The 18821-nt window shown below is 37.7% G+C and overlaps 1 protein-coding gene across 9 annotated transcripts in view; it reads left to right on the forward strand.

Moving 5' to 3' along the window:
• Positions 1 to 269: 269 nt before the first annotated feature.
• The window catches only part of FOXN2 (forkhead box N2), a 65725-nt gene continuing 47173 nt past the window's right edge, over positions 270 to 18821 (forward strand). For 3 of the 9 annotated variants that reach the window (XM_038006905.2, XM_038006906.2, XM_007970699.3), the window contains exons 1-2: positions 736 to 841; positions 14189 to 14329. The gene's annotated coding sequence lies outside the window, so the exon portion shown is untranslated. Of the gene's footprint in view, positions 515 to 732; positions 842 to 1041; positions 1133 to 14188; positions 14330 to 18821 lie in introns of those variants that run through there. The other 6 variants (XM_038006909.2, XM_038006907.2, XM_038006908.2 and 3 more) reach the window with 5 other exon arrangements.

An 18821-nucleotide genomic window follows, 5' to 3' on the forward strand; every position in this document is an offset into this window, starting at 1 on the left:
TATGCATACTAAATTTTGGTTGATCCCTAAGTCTTTTTTTCCCTACCGCAAACACACTGACTTGTTTTCACAGAACATTTCAGTCAAGCAAGAGTAACACTATTTTAAGTTACAGCAATGCTTTACCGTTCCTAAAGCGCTTTCAAAGCCTGGGCAATAGCGGAAGGCTCTTGCGTAAACCCACGTAACTTGGGGTGTCGAAGCCGGTCTAAGCAGTCGGGGCACAGGCAACTAGGGCCGTCCTGCCCTGCGGTAACCTAGCCCCGCCCCGCGCCTCCTCGGCCACTCAGCGGCCGCGCCGCGCCGCCGCCGCACTCCTATAGGTCCTTCCTCGGACAGGCGAGGCCTTTCCATTTTCCCGCTTTCCCCTGCCCTGCTCAGCCCGAAACCCACACCGGCCTACAGCGCCTCCGCCCTGCTTTCCGTGTGAGCCCCGCCCTTCCGGACCCTGCATTTCACCCCCACCCCAGCCGCCGTGCCGGGTAGCCAGCCGGATCCCAGGCCCGTCCCTTCGGTAGGAGGTGGGCGGGAACCAGGAGCGGTCGGCCGAGCCCCCTTCCTCGGGGTCCCGGGAGGCGGGACTGGAGGGAGAGGCGGGGCTAATCTCCTTGGCGCCGCGTTGCCATGGCAGCCGAGAAGGGGCAGGGGAGGGAGGGGGAGGAAGCGAGCGGGAGGGGGATGTGGTGCTGCCGGAGCCGCCACTGCAGCTGCTGCTGCCTGCTCGTGGCCGCGTCTTCCTGGAGGCGACTGCTGGAAGCTTTAGGGAGCAGCTGCGGTGCTCTGCCATATTGTGTCTTCCCTGCCCGGTCCCTTGCCTCCCGGCCGGTTGGCCGAGCTGACGGTGAGTCCGGAGCGGAGCTGTGCCCTCCTGGGTCGGCGCCGCCCGCAGTCGGCGCTCCCCGCCTCAGCCCGCGGCGCAGCTCCCGGGCGCGGAGGCAGCGCGAGCGACCCGCGCCAGGCGTGGGGCGCGTAGGCGGCTGTCCCGTGACGCGCCCGGACATTTTTGTCCCATGAGGAATTTGCGCCGGCGCGGGGGTGTCCCCGGCGCGCGTATCGGGTGGTGTGTGGGCTCCGGGGGATGTCGAACTGAGGGGAGTGTGGCTTGTGAGGAGTTAGGAGTTTTTCTTGAGAGGTAATGACCTCCCGGGAGGGGCTGTCGCTCGGCGGAAACCGCGGCGAAGGGTGTCGTCTCTCCGGGAAGGGGTGGAGGTGGTCCCAAGGACCCTCAGGGCTCGGCTCGGGGCTGGAATCTGCTGTTAGGAAAGTACCCGAAGCACCTCGGAGCCTTTGCAACGCCCCTCTGGCTTGAAGTGGAGCCAGACGTGCCGGGCTCGGAGTCCTCGTCCGGCCCCAGTTGGGACTGGGTGGGCCCCGCCAAGTAGTGCCCGGGGGGGTGCCGGGGGCGGCCGGGCGTAGTGGTGGGCAGAGGCGGGTTCTGGGTGTGTGTGTGGGGGGGCGACCCCAGCACCCTCTCGCCCCTCCACCGCCTCTTGGGGGCCTCCGAGGGTGGCTGTCTTGAGAGGGAGCTAATGTTTCAGTGCTGCAATATGGACACTTCCTGATCGCCGCCTCCTTTGGGGCCGTGGTTACCTTTGCCTTTCAGTCCTCTCTTTCCTGGCAAGGTGAGAGGTCTGCGGTGGGAGAGGCCCTTCAGCCTTCCGAGTTTGCCCCACTGCAGCAGCAGCCTGTGTGGAACCCGGCAGGACGGTGGTAGTTAGGGGAAAGCAGCCCAGGTCCATGTGTTCCGTGCTCCATCCTCCACTCCTGCTTAACTCCACCCGCTTTTGCACCTTTGCAAAATGCCTCTGTTCCCACCGCAGCTCTCGGGAGTTGGGGTGTCTGCTTCGCTGAGGAGCCAGAAGCAGCCACAGTCTCGCAGTGTTCTTGCACTGGATTTCTGCTTTAAAGTCTCTTTACAGCAGTCTCTGAACTTCATTTTCTTCCTACTGGGAAAAGAGTTTTAGCCTGCAAAGAAATGACACAGACTTTCTTTCACCCCGACTCCGAGGTGAGGGGAGGAGGGCGGTTAAGTATTTCCAGGTTAGTTGAAGCTGTTTCTCATATCTTTTTTCTGATTGTGACAGCCACGTGGTCGGCTGAGTGTAATAGAGTGCACTAGCGGCACTAGGGGCTGAGGTTTCTCTGGTAGCCAGGGGCTTTGTAACTGTGCTGTCGCTTTGCTTGTACATTTATCTTGGTGCTTTCTTAGATGGCGAAGAGGAGGAAGCTGAGCCATTAATGCCTGTACCTGTTCCATCCGAATCTTAAGACTTACCTCTGTTACCTTGCAGGACTTCTAAGGTGTATACTGACGTTTTTTGCCGTTCTCTGCTGTTTTTATGATCCATCTTTAAAACCTCAGCGTTATTAGGTACCATCATAGAGTGATGGGGAATAGTAGAATAGTGCATTATGGAGTTTGCCAACTTTGGGAAAAAATATTACTTGAATTTCAAAACCATTAATGAGATTCTAATGTAATCAGAAATAATTGCATTATCTGGAGGATTTCTTTTTGATAGTTTTAGAAATATCTCAGGGTTTTTTTTTCTTTTTATGTAAAAATTGTGATCTAAACATACGTAAATAACATTACCAGTGAAAATACTTTTTTAGGGATGAAGTAGTAATTTGATTGGTGTATATGTGTACTTTTTAAGGCTTTTTTTGAAAAAATGTGAAGTTAATATGAATGTTAACATGAACTGATTTTAAGAGAATGAAATATAGTTTTTAGAATATATAAAAGTAGAAGGTCAAAGAGTTGGAGATAAAAAATAAACTTTTGGAGAGTTTGGAAAATTTTTGAATTTAAGGACAGTCCTTGTTTACTAATGCATCGTTTCATTTTGTGAATGCTTTGATAGATTTGAATTATTTCTGTAATGTATGTTTTTATTTGAATCAGTTTTACTTGAAGAATGTTAAACCACAGGAACCATTTAAAATCTGCACAAGAACAACTGTATAGAGAAGTTATAGCAACATCATTTTATTGGAATTTTAATTACCCCATAACGATGGTGCTCAATCAGAGAAAATAGATAAAGATATTGAAGTGGTATCTAGGCCTCAGGGCAGAAAAGACAATACAATTGAGAAATAAGTATATGTGCTAACCACTAAGAGCAATTTTTAGTTGAGAAAGAAAAGTAAATGAGGTCATAAAATACTTAAAGACTAAGGCAGGAGGATCTCCTGAGATCAGGAGTTCAATTCCAGCCTGGACAATGTAGCCAGGCTCTCATCTCTTGAAAAAAGGATTGCTTAACTCGTGCCTGTAATCCCAGCACTTTGGGAGGCTGAGATAGGAGGATCACCTGAGGTTAGGAGGTTTGAGACCAGCCTGGCCAACATGGCAAAACCCTGTCTCTACCAAAAATGCAAAAATTAGCTGGGCCTCATGGGGCATGCCTGTAGTCCCAGCTACTTGGGAAGCTGAGGCAGGAGAATCACTTGAACCTAGGAGGTGGAGGTTTCAGTGAGCTGAGATCATGCTACTGCACTCCAGTGTGGGCAACGGAGCGAGACTCCGTGTCACACAAAAAAAGAATTTTTGAAGGGTTGAGAACAAAGATTGATGCTTTGGAAAACTAACATTTAAAGGAGCTTTTGCTTTGGTCATATGTGACTTCAGAATTCATACTACAGATATGTGCAATGCATATAGTATTGCTGGAGTGCAGTGGCGCGATCTCGGCTCACTGCAGCCTCCACCTCCCGGATTCAAGTGATTCTCCTGTCTCAGCCTCCGGAGTAGCTGGGATTACAGGCGCCCACCACCACGCCTGGCTGATTTTTGTATTTTTAGTAGATACCGAGTTTCATCATGTTGGCCAGGCTGGTCTCCAACTCCTGATCTCAGGTGTCCGCCTGCCTCAGCCTCCCAAAGTGCTGGAATTATAGGCGGGAGCCACCACGCCTGGCTTATAGTATTGTTTTATTAGTAATTTTATTTCATAAATGAGAATGCTATCCCTATCCTTTCACTAAAGATAAAGGAATCAAAAGAACATTTATTATTATTTGCTTCTAAGGGATTTTAATTCATATATACTTTATTTCCCTTACCCTAACTTTTCTATTTAAATAAACTTTTTATTTTAGAATAGTTTTATAGTTACAGAAAAGTTGCAAGCTAGTAGACAGAGTATACCTCACCCAGTTTCTCCTGTTCAATTTCCTACATTGCAATAGTACATTTATCACAATTAAGGAAACAAAATTGTTACAGTAGTATTAACTAGACTACATACTTTATTCCAATTTCACTAATTTTTCCCTAATGTCTTTTTTTGTTGTTCCTGAATTTCACTTTCTGTGACTTTTCTTTGTTTTGATGACTATGACAGTTTTAAGAAGTACTTGTCAGACATATTATAGAATATCCCTCAATTGAGATTTATCTGGTATTTTTCTGATGATTAGACTGGGATTATAAGTTTTAGGGAGGAAGATAACAGAGATGAAGTGCCAACCTCATCACATCATATCAATGATACAAACTAACAACATGATAAAACTGATGATAATTACCTTGATCACATGGTTGAGGTCTTTGTGGAGTTTCGCCCACTTTCCTGCCTCCTTCCAATCTACTCTTTTGGAAGCAAGTCGCTAAGTACGTGCCATACTCAAAAGCTTTAACCTAATTTTGATTCATGTATTTTTTAATTTCCCTCAACCTAATTTTCCTTTCTATAAACGAATATTTAAAGTTGGACAGATATTTATTTAGTATCTATTGTATGTAGTTGCTAAGAATACAGTGGTGAGCAAGAGAGACATTTCTCTTCTTCTGGAGCCTGCCTGATTTAAATATCACATAGGATGTGTCTCCTCACCTTAGGTCCTGATTTCGTTGACAGTTTATAAACATAAAATTGCTAAAGCCCTAAAAGGCTAAATAATAAAAGCTCTTGAGTAAACATTTAGAATATATGCTATTAGCATAAAGGTTAAATAGGCATACCATAAAAATAGACATCTCTTTGCTCCCAGCACAGATAATGGAAAATTACTTTGATTCTTCCCAAGTAGTTTTATTACTGTTAAATCACTGGGATAGTTTAATTACTGTTAACTATCTTCCTATCTTAAAAATGTTTACAGGTGTTAGAAGAAAATTCTTGCCTTCTTGCTAGTATTTTTACAGGTATTGGTGCTTCTGCTACTCAAGAGCTTTTTTTTTTTTTTTTATGAGAAGTTTTTTGAAAGGTGTGTTGGAGAAAACACATGGGGAAAACAACAGGGACCCTGGTCTGTCTCTCTATGAGAAGCCATGCTTATTTATTTATGGAAAAAGAAAATGAGGCTGAGGAAATAAAAAACATTAACCAAAGTTTTCAAAGTGATAATAAACGTTTTTGGAGGGAATTTACTGTATATTTAATAGAAGAGAAGAACAGTGCTGCCATCCTAACATTGGAAATGTTTTTGGGAATGTTTTTAACCAAATAATACCAATTTTATTGGAGAATAAAATTTTATTAAGGACTTATTAAGTAAAGATTCCAGTTAATATTTTTCTGGTAAACTGGGTTAACTACAAAACACTCTTACTTTGAACTCTTAATTGAAATTCTTTCTAAAATATGTCATTAATACACTTTAAATTGTATAGCCCATTGAACAGAATTTTTATATATTTAAAATCTTTTATTTTTTTTTTGAGGCAGGGTCACACTCCCCAACCCTGCTGGAGTGCAGTGGTACAATCACAGTGCACTGCAACTTCCACCTCTTAGGCTCAAGTTACCTCCTGCCTCACCTACCAAGTAGCTGGGACCACAGGGATGCTCCACCACCCCTGGCTAATTTTTTAATTTTTCTTTTTTCTTTTTTTTTTGTAGAGGGGAGGTCTGACTATGTTGCCCAGGCTCTTCTCAAACTCCTGGGTTCAAGGGATCCTCCTACCTCAGCCTCCCAAAGCGCTGGGATTTTAAGCATGAGCCACCTCATCGGGCCAATATTTACATTCAAGTTTTGCATTGATACTGGGTTAGTGTGGTTCTTCTGAGTTTTGTATATAACTTTGGAGATAGAGAATTGTGGAAATTGACACATTTACATCCTTGTAGTTTTTTTCTTTTCCTTACAAGAGGAAATAGGAAAAAAAGGAGAAGCGATTTCTTATAATTAAGATTTTACTGATCCTTTTAACTGCACTATGCCTTTGTCCAACCCTTCCATCCTTAAAAATTCAGTTTAAATACTACCTCTTTCTATGCTGATTGAACAACAATTATTAATAATCATAGCAACAACTGCAGTCTTTATTGTGTCTGCTGTGTACTGGCATGGTTATATTATACTAGACACATGAGTATATAATTTAATTTTTTTTTGAGATGGAGTTGTGCTCTGTTGCCCGTGCTGGAGTGCAGTGAGTGGCTCCATCTTGGCTTACTGCAACCTCCACCTCCCAGGTTCAAGCAATTCTCCAGCCTCAACCTCCTGAGTAGCTGGGACTACAGGCATACACCACAGTGCCTGGCTAATTTTTGTATTTTTAGTAGAGATGAGGTTTCACCATGTTGGCCAGGCTGGTCTTGAACTCCTGACCTCAAGTGATCTGCCTACCTCAACCTCCCAAAGTGCTGGAATTACAAGTGTGAACCACTACACCTAGCCATAATTTAATTATCAATAATGCTGTAAGGAGTGTCATATTCTCATAAACAGATAATGAGAAATTGTGTAAATGCAATACTGGGTATTTACCCAAATCTCAGACTTGAAAAAAATCATTAATCTTTGTACTACAATCTGAAGTCTTTAAAAAAATGAGTATTTGTTAGGATGAGATGCTTACATCTTGATCTGTTCCTAAGAAGGAGTAGGGAAGAATACAAGGTAGGGAGAGAAACTAATATTTATAGAATGCTTACTCTGTGGCAGGAATGTTGGTACTTTATTGTTTTAGCAAGTTAAGTAAGTGGTATTATTCCCTGGGACTCAAGGAGGTTCAGTCATTTGTCAGAGATTGCATAAGTGTGTTGGTGGCTGGTGGGTCAATTTGACTTGAGAGCCTTTCTGTTTCACTTTTCTCTTTTTTTTTTTTTAACTTGCCCCAAAGCAATGAAGATACGTTTCAGTTCTCTAGTACAGCATCTACTATATTTATTCATTCATTTAAACATTTAAATGTTCACTACATGTTATGGTCTGTACTAGGGCATACAAATGAATGTATTGAGTTCTGCCAACAAGGATTTAGATTCTAGTGTAGTATTTCTTAAATGGGTGACTGAATTGGGGTGGAAAATTGTGACCAGCTTTTCTTAAAAAACAATCTAAAAAAATTTTGGTACATTTTATGTGGTAAGGGTAAAAGTATTGTTTCATGAAATTGTGGCCAGCTTTTATTAAAAAACAATCTAAATAAATTTTAGTACATTATATATGGTAAGGGTAAAAGTATTATTTCATGAAATTTTTGTTTTAGTTATATATGTATATATATTGTGGGTCTCCATGAAAAAAATACATTTCTTATTGTGGGATAACATTGAAAGTTTGAGAACTACAGGTCTAGTGGCTGAGATAGAACTGTAAGCAAATAATTATACATAATTATAATAGCAAGTAAGTTCCTTTTTTATTTTGAGATGGAGTCTTGCTTTGTTGCCCATCCTGGAGTGCAGTGGCGTGTTCTCAGCTCACTGCAATCTCCGCCTCTGGGGTTCAAGCAATTCTGCCTCAGCCTTGGGAGTAGCTGGGACTACAGGAATGAGCCACCACGCCTGGCTAATTTTTTCGTATTTTTAGTAGAGATGGGTTTCACCGTGTTGGCCAGGCTGGTCTCGAACTCCTGACCTCAGGTAATCTGCCTACCTCGGTCTCCCAAAGTGCCTGTATTACAGGTGTGAGCTGCTGTGCCTGGGCTAGAGGTAGTTTTAAATTAATGTCAGCAGCAGTTTATTTTCCTAAATTCTTTTTTTTTTTTTTTTTTTTTTTGTAATTGTAAAGTGAAACAAATGCAGAAAACCACACAAAACAAATGTGTAACTTAGTGAATTATAAGGCTAGCACCTGTGTAACCCTGTCCTTTAAAAAGTAACCACTGTCCTGGTTTTTCTGAAAATGAATTACGTTTTTGGTTTTATTATTCAAGTATGTATCCCTAGATGCTATAGTTAAGCCTGCTTTCTTGCTCATGTTCACACTCATGCAGATTCTTGCACTCCCCACTCCTTTTTTTATTTTTCATTAAGCTTTCTTTCTTTACACCTTCTGTTTCTCTAAGATTTTATCCAATACATTTTTTCTCGTAATCCTTTAAGTCTTCGTTTCTGAAATGATTTTTTCTCTTTTATTTTAAATTCTTTCTTGAGCACCTCATTTCTTCTGAGCTTTTCTAATTCTGATATATTTGATATATATATAATACTATGTGTATCTGATATATGTATTTCTCATATAATTTTTTTTAAGTTTGCTTTGAAATAGGAGTTCATTTTTATCTCTTCTATGAGCATCTCTTTCAGACTTGCTTTTATTGTTTATAGGGATGTTATTTTATTCTCTGTTTCTTTTTTTTTAGTTGTAACTTTGGGATTCAATCTCTTGAAAGTATGAATGCTTTCATTTATACTGTGCTAGGAATAAGATGCATGTAAGTAAATAATTGCATTATGAGACATATTCTTCTAAACATACATTAAAGGTTATTATGAGAACACGGAGTAGGAACTTACTTTCCCCAAAGTGTAGGGATTGGATGAGGTGGACTTTAGTCATAATGGAGGTTTATTATTGGTATATCAATATTTTTAAAATATTCTGTTTTTTTCTTTTTTATAATTGATATATTTTTCAGAGTACATGTGGTATTTTGGTACAACATATAATGATCAAATTAAGGTAATTAGAATTCTCTGTCACCTGAAACGTCATAGTAGTTCTGATTTTAGTTTTTGAGGAACCTCTATACGGTTTTTTGTAATGACTGTATTACTTTACATTCCCACCAACAGTGTATGCTCATTCCCCTTTTCTCCACATCCTTGCCAGCTTTGTTATTTTTTGTCTTTTTGATAAATAGCTTTTCTGACTGGTGGAAGATGGTATCTCATAGTAGTTTTAATTTGCATTTCCCTGATGATTAGTGATGTTGAGCATTTTTTTCATGTTTGTTGACTGCTTTATGTCTTGAAAAGTAACTGATCATGCCCTTTGCCCGCTTTTTGATAAAGTTGTGTTTTTCTTGTTGAGTGTCTTGTAGGTTCTGAATATTAGTCCTTTGTCACATGTATAGTTTGCTAATATTTTCTCCCATTCTGTGGGTTGTCTCTTTATTGATTATTTCTTTTGCTGTACAGAAGCTTTTTAGCAGATTAAGTCTCATTTGTCTGTTTTTGGTTTTGTTGCAGTTGCTTTTGAGTTCTTAGTCATAAATTCTTTGTTTAGGCCAATGTTCGGAAGAGTTTTTCCTAGGTTTGCTTCTAGGATTTTTATAGTATAGTTTTAGGTCTTACATTTAAGTCTTTTCTATAGCTAATTTTTGTATGTGGTGAGAGATGGGTCCAGTTTCATTCTTTTGCATATGGCTATCAAATTTAGTAGTGCTTTTTATACAAATTGATTTACTGTTGACTTCCTTCAATTACTACTTTGAAATACTGTTCAGATGGAATTAAAATAATATTTTAAAAGTTTTCTTTTGCTATACTATTGTCAGATATCATCAACTATCTCTTAAGTAGAGACCTGAAATTTAGAAAGTGAAAAGATCACAAAATAGAACGGAAAACATAATACAATGCATAGTATTCTGTATGTGAATGATAAATTGCTCAGTAATTTTTTATTTATTTATTTATTTTTGTGACAGAGTTTCACTCAGTCAGCCAGGCTGGAGTACAGTGGCACGATCTTGCTCACTGCAACCTCCTCCTCCTGGGTTCAAGTGAGTCTCCTGCCTCAGCCTCCCAAGTAGCTGGGATTACAGGCACCCACCACCTTGCCCGGCTAATTTTTGTATTTTTAGTAGAGACGGGTTTTGCCATTTTGGCCAGGTCTTGAACTCCTGACCTCAAGCGATTTGCCTGCCTTGGCCTCCCAAAGTGCCTGGATCAGTAAATATTTGAATGAATATCATATTTCATCCTTCAATTTTTTTTTGTTTCATGTAGTTTGATTAAAATGGCTTCTTTGATTAGTTAAAACAAAACTTAATGATGTGGTATGGTTTGGGTATAATTTCTATTCAAATTGGCAGCAAGTTAGAGCCAGGTTGTGCTTGCTTTTGAAGTACTCTGTTTAGGGATATTGAGTCCATTGTTTTCTATTTTCTTTCTTTGGTTAACAATACTTTTGACTTGGTGTGTATTAAGTATCTTATAAAATAACTTTAGTGTTTATGAAGTGATCTCATGTCTATTGTTTCTTTTGCTCTCTTAACATAAATAATTACAGTAAAAAGAAGAAATGTAAATGCAGTTGGAACACGGAGAGATTTAAAGACTCTAACAGAAAAAAGCTGGGGGTGGGAATTATGTGGAAGAGTTGTTACTAGGCCTTAAATATTAGGGTTTGACTGAATGATGATAGGGAAGGTAGACAATCCAGTTGTTAGAATATCAAAAGCAAGCATGTAGAGAAATGTATTTGAACAGGATTAGTATAGTTTGGACTGACTTCTAATACAGAAGCATTAGCTTGAGGATGTAGATACTGAATCATATATTGATTTTTGCTTGTTTGTTTGTTTTTGGTCTTTGGTACTTATAAAGCAATCTAGGCAGGATGTCAGGCTAGTGTAGTAGTGAATAGTGTGAACTCTAGAGCCGTACTTCCAGTTTGGAGCACACTGTTTAATCTTTTTCTGTATGTGTTTCTGCATATAAAATAGACACTAATAATGGCAACTACTTGATAGGGTTGTTATGAATAAGATTAAAATAGTTAATACTAGTAAAGTATTTACAACAATACCTGTTACCAATAAGCATTCAATGAGTTTTTTTAAATTTATGAAAGTACTAGCTCTTTCATTCTCTGTGTGTGTGTATTTGTAATGTACACATACATCTGTAAATATGTATGGAATATAACGTGAGTGTATGTGGAATAGATACAGAGGGGAAATGTAGATCTCACGTGTATGTATCTATAGGAAAGCTAGTAATATTTGAATTTCAGTTTTGATTAGAATTTATATTATTATAATAAAGTCTAACATCTCATTTTACAGATGACAAAATTACGTACTAGCAGAACTAGAGCCAAGATTTGCCGGACAACAAATATTTGAGCAGTAAACAAAACAGACAACTAGCTCTGCCCTTATCAAGCTTTCAGTTAGTCAAGAAAGATGTGTATTAAACCATCTCAGGTGTGGCAATTGTTATCAAAAAGTTAGAGCACTGTGGGAGAGTAGAACTGGAGCTCCTCCATACTCTGGGATTTTAGAGAGTTCTTCCCCCAAGATTTCTTTTTTTTTGAGACGGAGTCTTCCTCTGTCACGCAGGCTCTGGAGTGCAGTGGCGTGATTTTGGCTCACTGCAACCTGTGTCTCCCAGGTTCAGATGATTCTCATGCCTCAGCCTCCCAACTAGCTGGGATTAGAGGCACACACCACCATGCCCAGCTAATATTTGTATTTTTAGTATAGATGGGGTTTTTGCCATATTGGCCAGGCCAGTCTCAAACTTCTGGCCTCAAATGATCTGCCTGCCTTGGCTTCCCAGATTGCTGGGATTACAGACATGAGCCACCATGCCCGGCCTTCTTCTCCCAAGATTTCCAAGCTGAGGTGCGAGTAATAAATAGCAGTTAGCCAGGGTGAGGTGGAATGAAGAGTGTTCCAGGCAGGAGTAGGATGTGTATAGGCTCTGAGAGAGGAGAAAGCATGGTCTATTCAGATATCTGAAATGAAAAGAACAAGGAAAAGGGTGGCAAAAAATGTGTCCTGAAAGGTTAGAGCATGGCTAAAATACACAGGGTCTTGTATACGAGGTTAAGGATTTTGACCTAAGGGTCCCCATGATGGATTAAGCAGGAAAGGGACATTGCTAGATTTGCATTCTGCAGTATTACATTAGCTATATTACAGATAACAAATTAAGAGAGAGTCTGGCATAAGTGTAGGGAGACTTAATTTAGGAAGATACTGTAGGAGCTACTGTGTGTGGTTGTGCAGAACACACCATAGGGGTTTCCATTCATGTATACTGGTTGAGCATCACTAATGCAAAAACCCAAAATCTGAAATGCTCCAAAATCTGAAGTTTTTTGAGTGCCAACATGATGCCACAAGTGGAAGATTCCATCCCTGACCTAATGTGATGGTTTGTAGTCAAAATGCAGGTGCATGGTTTATTCAAACCAACACATAGTTTATTCAGCATATCTTAAGGGAAAAATAAAATTACCTTCAGGCTGTTTGTATAAGATATATATGAAACAAATGAATATTATGTTTGGACTTAGGTCTCATCCGTTAAGTATCTCATCATATATATACAAATAAATATTCCAAAGTCCCCAAAAATCCCAAATCCAAAGCATTCTGGTCTCAAGAATTTCTGATAAGGAGTGAGTATTCAACCTATACTACCTTTGCAGTGGTCTGGATGAAAGATAATGTTGACCTAGGCTATAGTTGTGACAGTGAAAATGGAGAAAAGTGGACAGATTTGAGAGATATTTCAGATTTAATGACTCCAAAAATTATCTCCAGACCAGACCTCTTTCCTGAACTTTAGATCATGTATATCCCAAATGCCTGTCCTACTTGGATATCTCACAAACATCTCAAACTCAACAGTTTTTTTTTTTAAAAAAAAAAAAAAAAAAAAGCAAAACAAAATACTGCAAACATTAATCTGTCTCCAAAAAGAAAAAAAAATAGTCATTTTCTTTTCCAGTATTTATAGTAGCAAATAGAACTAACATCCACTCACTTGCTAACCATGTCTGCTAGTAGTGACCACTAGACTACTTAGCTATATGTAGCTGCAGTTGATAATGGCTTTTTAGAATTTAGGTTATATTCCATGTAAGTTTATTTAGAAACATTTATTTTAGAAAGTATTACTTTCTAAAATGATCTGGATATAGTCTTTTTTTTTTTTTTTTTTTTTTTTTTTTTTTGAGACGGAGTTTCACTCTTGTTGCCCAGGCTAGAGTACAATGGTGCGATCTTGGCTCACCGCAAACTCTGCCTGCTGGATTCAAGCAATTCTCCTGCCTCAGCCTCCCAAGTAGCTGGGATTACAGGCATGCACCACCACACCTACTTTTGTATTTTTAGTAGAGACATGGTTTCTCATGTTGATCAGGCTGGTCTCGAACTCCCCACCTCAGGTGATCCACCTACCTTGGCCTCCCAAAGTGCTGTGCTGGTATTACAGGTGTGAGCCACCGTGCCCAGCTGGAGATAGTCTTTAATAACATGAATATTTTTAATAATTTTTTAGCATAAATATATTTTTAAGTCAGGGTATGTATGAGGTTAATGTAACCCTCTTTAAAATCAACTTAATTTTGTGTTAATTATATTTTTGCTTTTAGAATTACATATAAAATCAATATATTAAACCAATCAGTATAGAGTCCTAAGTTTTACTTTTGCTTTCCAAATTTGACATTAGGGCTGTTAGTAAGATATTGTCTGCATTTATTAGATTTATTTCAGATCACAAATATACTTTTAAAAGATGCTTCTTTTCAGTGGAGCAATTCAATTGGCTATAGATGATTTACTGCATGACTATGACTTATATTCAAGGCATTGAAATATTATACATAAACAAATTTTGATGACAGGACTGCTTGTTTATATTCAAATGCCAATCAAATTTGTCCTTTAGGACATTAGATCTGTTGACTTTTTAGGTTTCTATAACTTTGTTCCTTTCAGTGTTGTTTTTCAAGTGCAATATAGTCATCCCTTGATATCATGGGGGATTGATTCTGGGACCTCCTGAAGATAGCAAAATCCAAAGATGCTCAAGTTTCTTGTATTACCTGGTGTAGTATTTGCATATAACCTACCCACTTCTTTCCATATACTGTACTTTAAGTCTCTAGATTACTTATAATACCTAATATAATGTAAATCCTACATAAATAGTTGTTATACTGTATTGTTTAGGGAATAATGACAAGAAAAAAAAGTCTATATGTGTTCGTTACAGATACAACCAACCTTTTTTTCCCCCCAAATATTTCTGATGTGCAGTTGGTTGAATCCATGGATACAGAACCCACAGATGGAGAGGGCTGACTGTACAAGTCTGTCAAAAAACCAAAGTGCTGGTTGGCTAATAATTGGTCACTGTGTGACTTATAGTACAGGTGATATTACTTCTGATTCTAGATGGTAAGTATATTTTTATCCTTTTATTTTTGTTCTTTGATTTCTGTGCTGTCAGTTTTTTTTCTGCTTTTAACTTAGTTGTGTTTAGATATGGCATTGATAGCAATCCTGAAGTTTAAGTAGATGGGTTTTCTAAGTCAGATTTACTCTAAGAGCTAGTAGTGGTTCTTTTTTGTTGTATTTAGTAACATGTAGGGTATATAAGTGCTATGTTTGAGATAATAGAAGTTTATGAATTATTTAGTCACCAATTTTTTTAACATTTATTAAAAATAACCATTTTTCTTAAAACAGTTTTCACTCAATTTAGATCTTTTGTGGTACTGCTTTTTGAAATCGGTGTTTCTGTGAAAGGGAGGAGGATTATGTGCTAGGGACTCGTTTTAATGTATTTGGTCTTTATGCAGAAAATATCAGGTTTGTAGGTTATTGGTTCATTTTAACTTCCCCAAGAAAGGGGCGAATGACTACACTTTTCTTTTTGAGACAAATACTGCAACATTGTGTAGAGAAAGTCTATATACTATGTACAATTGACAGAAAATTATTAATATTTAAATAGAAGTGGCATCTAAACACATGGTCTACAAATTGAATCTGGGCAAGTTAGTATAGGAGAAAAGTGAATTCAGTGGAAGGTTGCCACACATATTTTTTTTTTCTTTTGTTTTAGTTTTAAGGGTATCTGCTTTTAGTATGAGTTGGAGAAAGGTTTTCCCCCCACTCACTTTTATTTCATTTTTTACTCTCATTTGAGAAGCAATTTCTCCACGAGACAGATCTTTGACCCTTTTGTATTCTGCACTCCCATCCCCCTTGACTAGAAAATGCAGCTGCACACATTTTTTGTTTAGAGACAATGGATCACATGCTGTGTCACCTAAATCTATGACCAAGAGGCAGTTTTATCCCTAAGAGACCATAATGCTTCAGTTCTCCTGGATGCATGACATCATGTAGCATTATAATCAAATATACATCTTTTTGCAGTACATTTGGGATTTGATTTTACTCTGTAATCTCAGTATTGGATTTTATGGGGATAGACATTATTTATAATGGAGAATCTTAATCAAAACAAAAATGTATTTTTAAATCAGTAGGAAAGGTTGTGAGTTCCTTCCTTTTATATGCCTTTTTTTTTTTCTTACATGAGGTTTACCAGTGTTTTTAGATATTCTGAGATTATGGAATATCTTTAAAGCTGTGGTGGCTGTTAAGTTTATTACACAGTGCATTGCAGATAATGTGCGTTCAGTAAATGCTAGACTTTATTTTTGCTACTGACTCGACAAATTAACAGGAAGAAAATTGTTTTCCTTTTTTGAGTGAGAACCAACCTTAATTACAAGGAAAAAAATAAAAATAAAAAATTGTTTTCCTTTTTAAAAATGAGGAAGTCTTCAGATTTAGAAAATATTAGTATCTGTAAACTGCTAAAATATATTATGTCAAGTTTATTGTAATCTGATTATACTTTTGAATAAATCTGAGAAATACAATGCTGTGGCTTCCAGGCTTGAGAAATGGTACCTTATTATAATTAATAAATATGGTTCATTCCTAAGAATATTGGAGGTGAGGAAAGGAGAGGAAAATTGAATGGAAATTTATTTTATTATATATTAAATCTTAGTGGCAAAGCTTAGATTGCAGTGAAGAATCGAACTAATTGCTAGGCAGTTTCCATAAAATTGACAAACATTTGGATTTCTGGGCTTTGCCATAGCTCTGTAGTAGACATTTCTTTTTCTGTGAAAAACATTGTTTAGTGATCTGAATTCAGTGAATAACTATCTCTTTCCCTTTAGTAGGGTTATCTTAGCCTAAGTCAATTTGTTTTTTTAATATTGGTTACTTGAGAGTGATTGGATAAGAAAGCCACAAATCTGAGATGATGCCTGCTTTCTGGTTGCTCTTTTGACATTTGTGAAATTGATTTGTTTGCTGATGACATGCAGTTAAAGTTTCCAAATACCTTAAGACCACCTAAAAAGAATTAGAGATTGTAAACTTTTAAATTAAGTGTAACCAAAAAATCCTATTTTTATATGCTTCAGGATTCACGTGTTTAAGTATTTAATGGGACTGATTTTAAGTAAGAAGCTGGAGTAGTAGGGTCAAAATGGTGAGAAACAATTTTATCTGTAGGCTAGATACAGCCATATAGTTTGAGGTTAATTATTTCTTGCTTAAAGCCTGGGACTGGCTACAGTCTTCCTCAGGCCTCTTGGTACAGTTATTCAAGTGTTGGTTTCAACTTCTTCCCAGTTCTAGTAGAAATAACAGATGGCATGGTTCTTTTTCACTCCATGTAGTAAAGCTTATTAGAAACAGCACAATTGATGTTCTTCATTACCCAAAGAGGTAATAAGGAAAGATATTCAGTGACTGGCCCAAGGGTACAAGGTAACACTAAATTTGCCTAAGTTTGCTTTGGGCTATCAAGAATTGACTATCGTATTTTGTTTTGATCTGAGTCTTTTCTCAGTGCTATATTTTATTTCCCAGTAAGAATTCTTAGACAATATAATGGATGAAATATAAATTTTAAAAAATTAAACAATTATTTAGAAACAACATAGATTTAGGACCCTAAGAACTATAGTATACGTAAGATAGAAACTTAAATAAAATTGAAAATGTAGCATGAAGAGATTCAATAATAAACCTTTAAAAGCACTTTTTTAAGGTATTGAACTCATGATTCATGATTAATCGAACCGAGTTAATTGCAGCTATGCTTTATTTGCTGTGGACCTATGTAAGTTATTAAAGAGTGCACTAAAAATCACTTATGTTGGCCAGGCACAGTGTTTCACACCTGTAATCCTTGCAATTAGGGAGGGGCCAAGGCAGGAGGATCCTTGAGCGCAGGAGTTTGAGACCAGCCTGAGCAACATAGGGAGACCCTGCCTCTACAGAAATAAGAAAATTAGCTGAGTGTGGTGACACATGCCTGTTGTCCCAGCTACTCAGGGAGCTGAGGTGGGAGGATCACTTGAGCCCAAGAGCTTGAGGTTGCAGTAAGCTATGATCATGCCACCGCACTCCAGCCTGGGTGACAGAACCAGAAGAAAAAAACCCAGAACCTTTATGTTCATGAGAATTTCTGAACTGAGCTGGATTTTTTTTGGTCATTAAATAAATTTTATATTCGTATACCTGTATTTTTAATGTACTGTAGTTGCTAGGTTAGAATTAACCATGTTATTTATATATTTTTCTTAGATCTGCCTCATTTGTTAAAAGTATTATCTCAAAAATGGATAGAAAATTATTATTTTGAGTATTTTAACTTAAGAATTCTGAAACAGAATAGTACATTCTAAATTAGTTGGATACAAATGAATGTAACTAGGAGATATTTATATTCTTGTCCAGTTTTGATGATGCCATTACATTTGTTGCTGTGTCTTTTCTTTTTATTATTGAGAATGGCATTAATAGTGAAAACTCATGATTATTTCAGAGGTAGTATATTTTTATTGTTCATAAATTCTTTGTGTGTGAGAATGTTGGCATCAGACAAAGCTGTTAATAAAGTAATTTAGACCTTTCTTGGCCATTAATAACAAAATATTAAAAGTTTATATATTTTAAGTTCTTTTGGATTATTTAAACTACAAGGATTAGAAGAAGGGTTCTATCATGTTGCATGATTGGCAAAATATCTGCAAGCAAAGTGCATGGAGACAAATATAATAAGGAAGTGAAAGTGGAATAATAAAGAAAATTATGAAACACGTATTGTGGCACTCTTCCAAGAAGTCCTGATCTCATTTGGCCACCTCGTCAGTGGATGTCATTGGTCGTGAGGGAGATCTATCCTTAACACTAGACAAATATTTTTTTAATTTCAAAACTTCAAAATATAAAGCCTTGTTACTGATTTTGTACCCTAATTTTTATATTTGGAGGTTATAATATTTATATATTTATATTTATTTATATTTATATTTATATTTAGATATAATATTTATATTTATATCTACTTTAGGAAGAAAGCTAATAATTTTAAAATTTATAATAGTAATAACCATCATTACTATCTCTGCAGCTAGTATTCATTGTATACTTACTCTGTACCTCTGTTCTAAGTGCTTTATTTTTGTTGTTTATTTTGTACTAAGAATCTTATGAAAGTAAGTAGTAGTATAATTCTAAATTGATAAGTCTCATAGCTTAGTGAAAGGCAGGGCTGGGATTTGAACCCAAGCAGTATTTCTTCACAGCTCATGCTGATAATCCCTTGCTTCACTGTCTCCAGATGTAATTAATATCAAGATAAATGATTTAGATTTTACTTTTTGAATTTTTAAATTAGTGGAGTTCCTTATCCTTCGCAATTTCAACTTCAAATATATTGCCTCCTCAAGTTTCTGCCCAATATCTCCTAGTATTATGTATGTTAATTCCTTTCTAAAGGAAGAAGATTTTCATTTTATAAATTATATAATATTTACCATAGACTCTAACTATGACAACGGAGCCA

The sequence above is a fragment of the Chlorocebus sabaeus genome, chromosome 14, assembly GCF_047675955.1.
Source record: "Chlorocebus sabaeus isolate Y175 chromosome 14, mChlSab1.0.hap1, whole genome shotgun sequence".
NCBI lineage: Eukaryota > Metazoa > Chordata > Mammalia > Primates > Cercopithecidae > Chlorocebus > Chlorocebus sabaeus.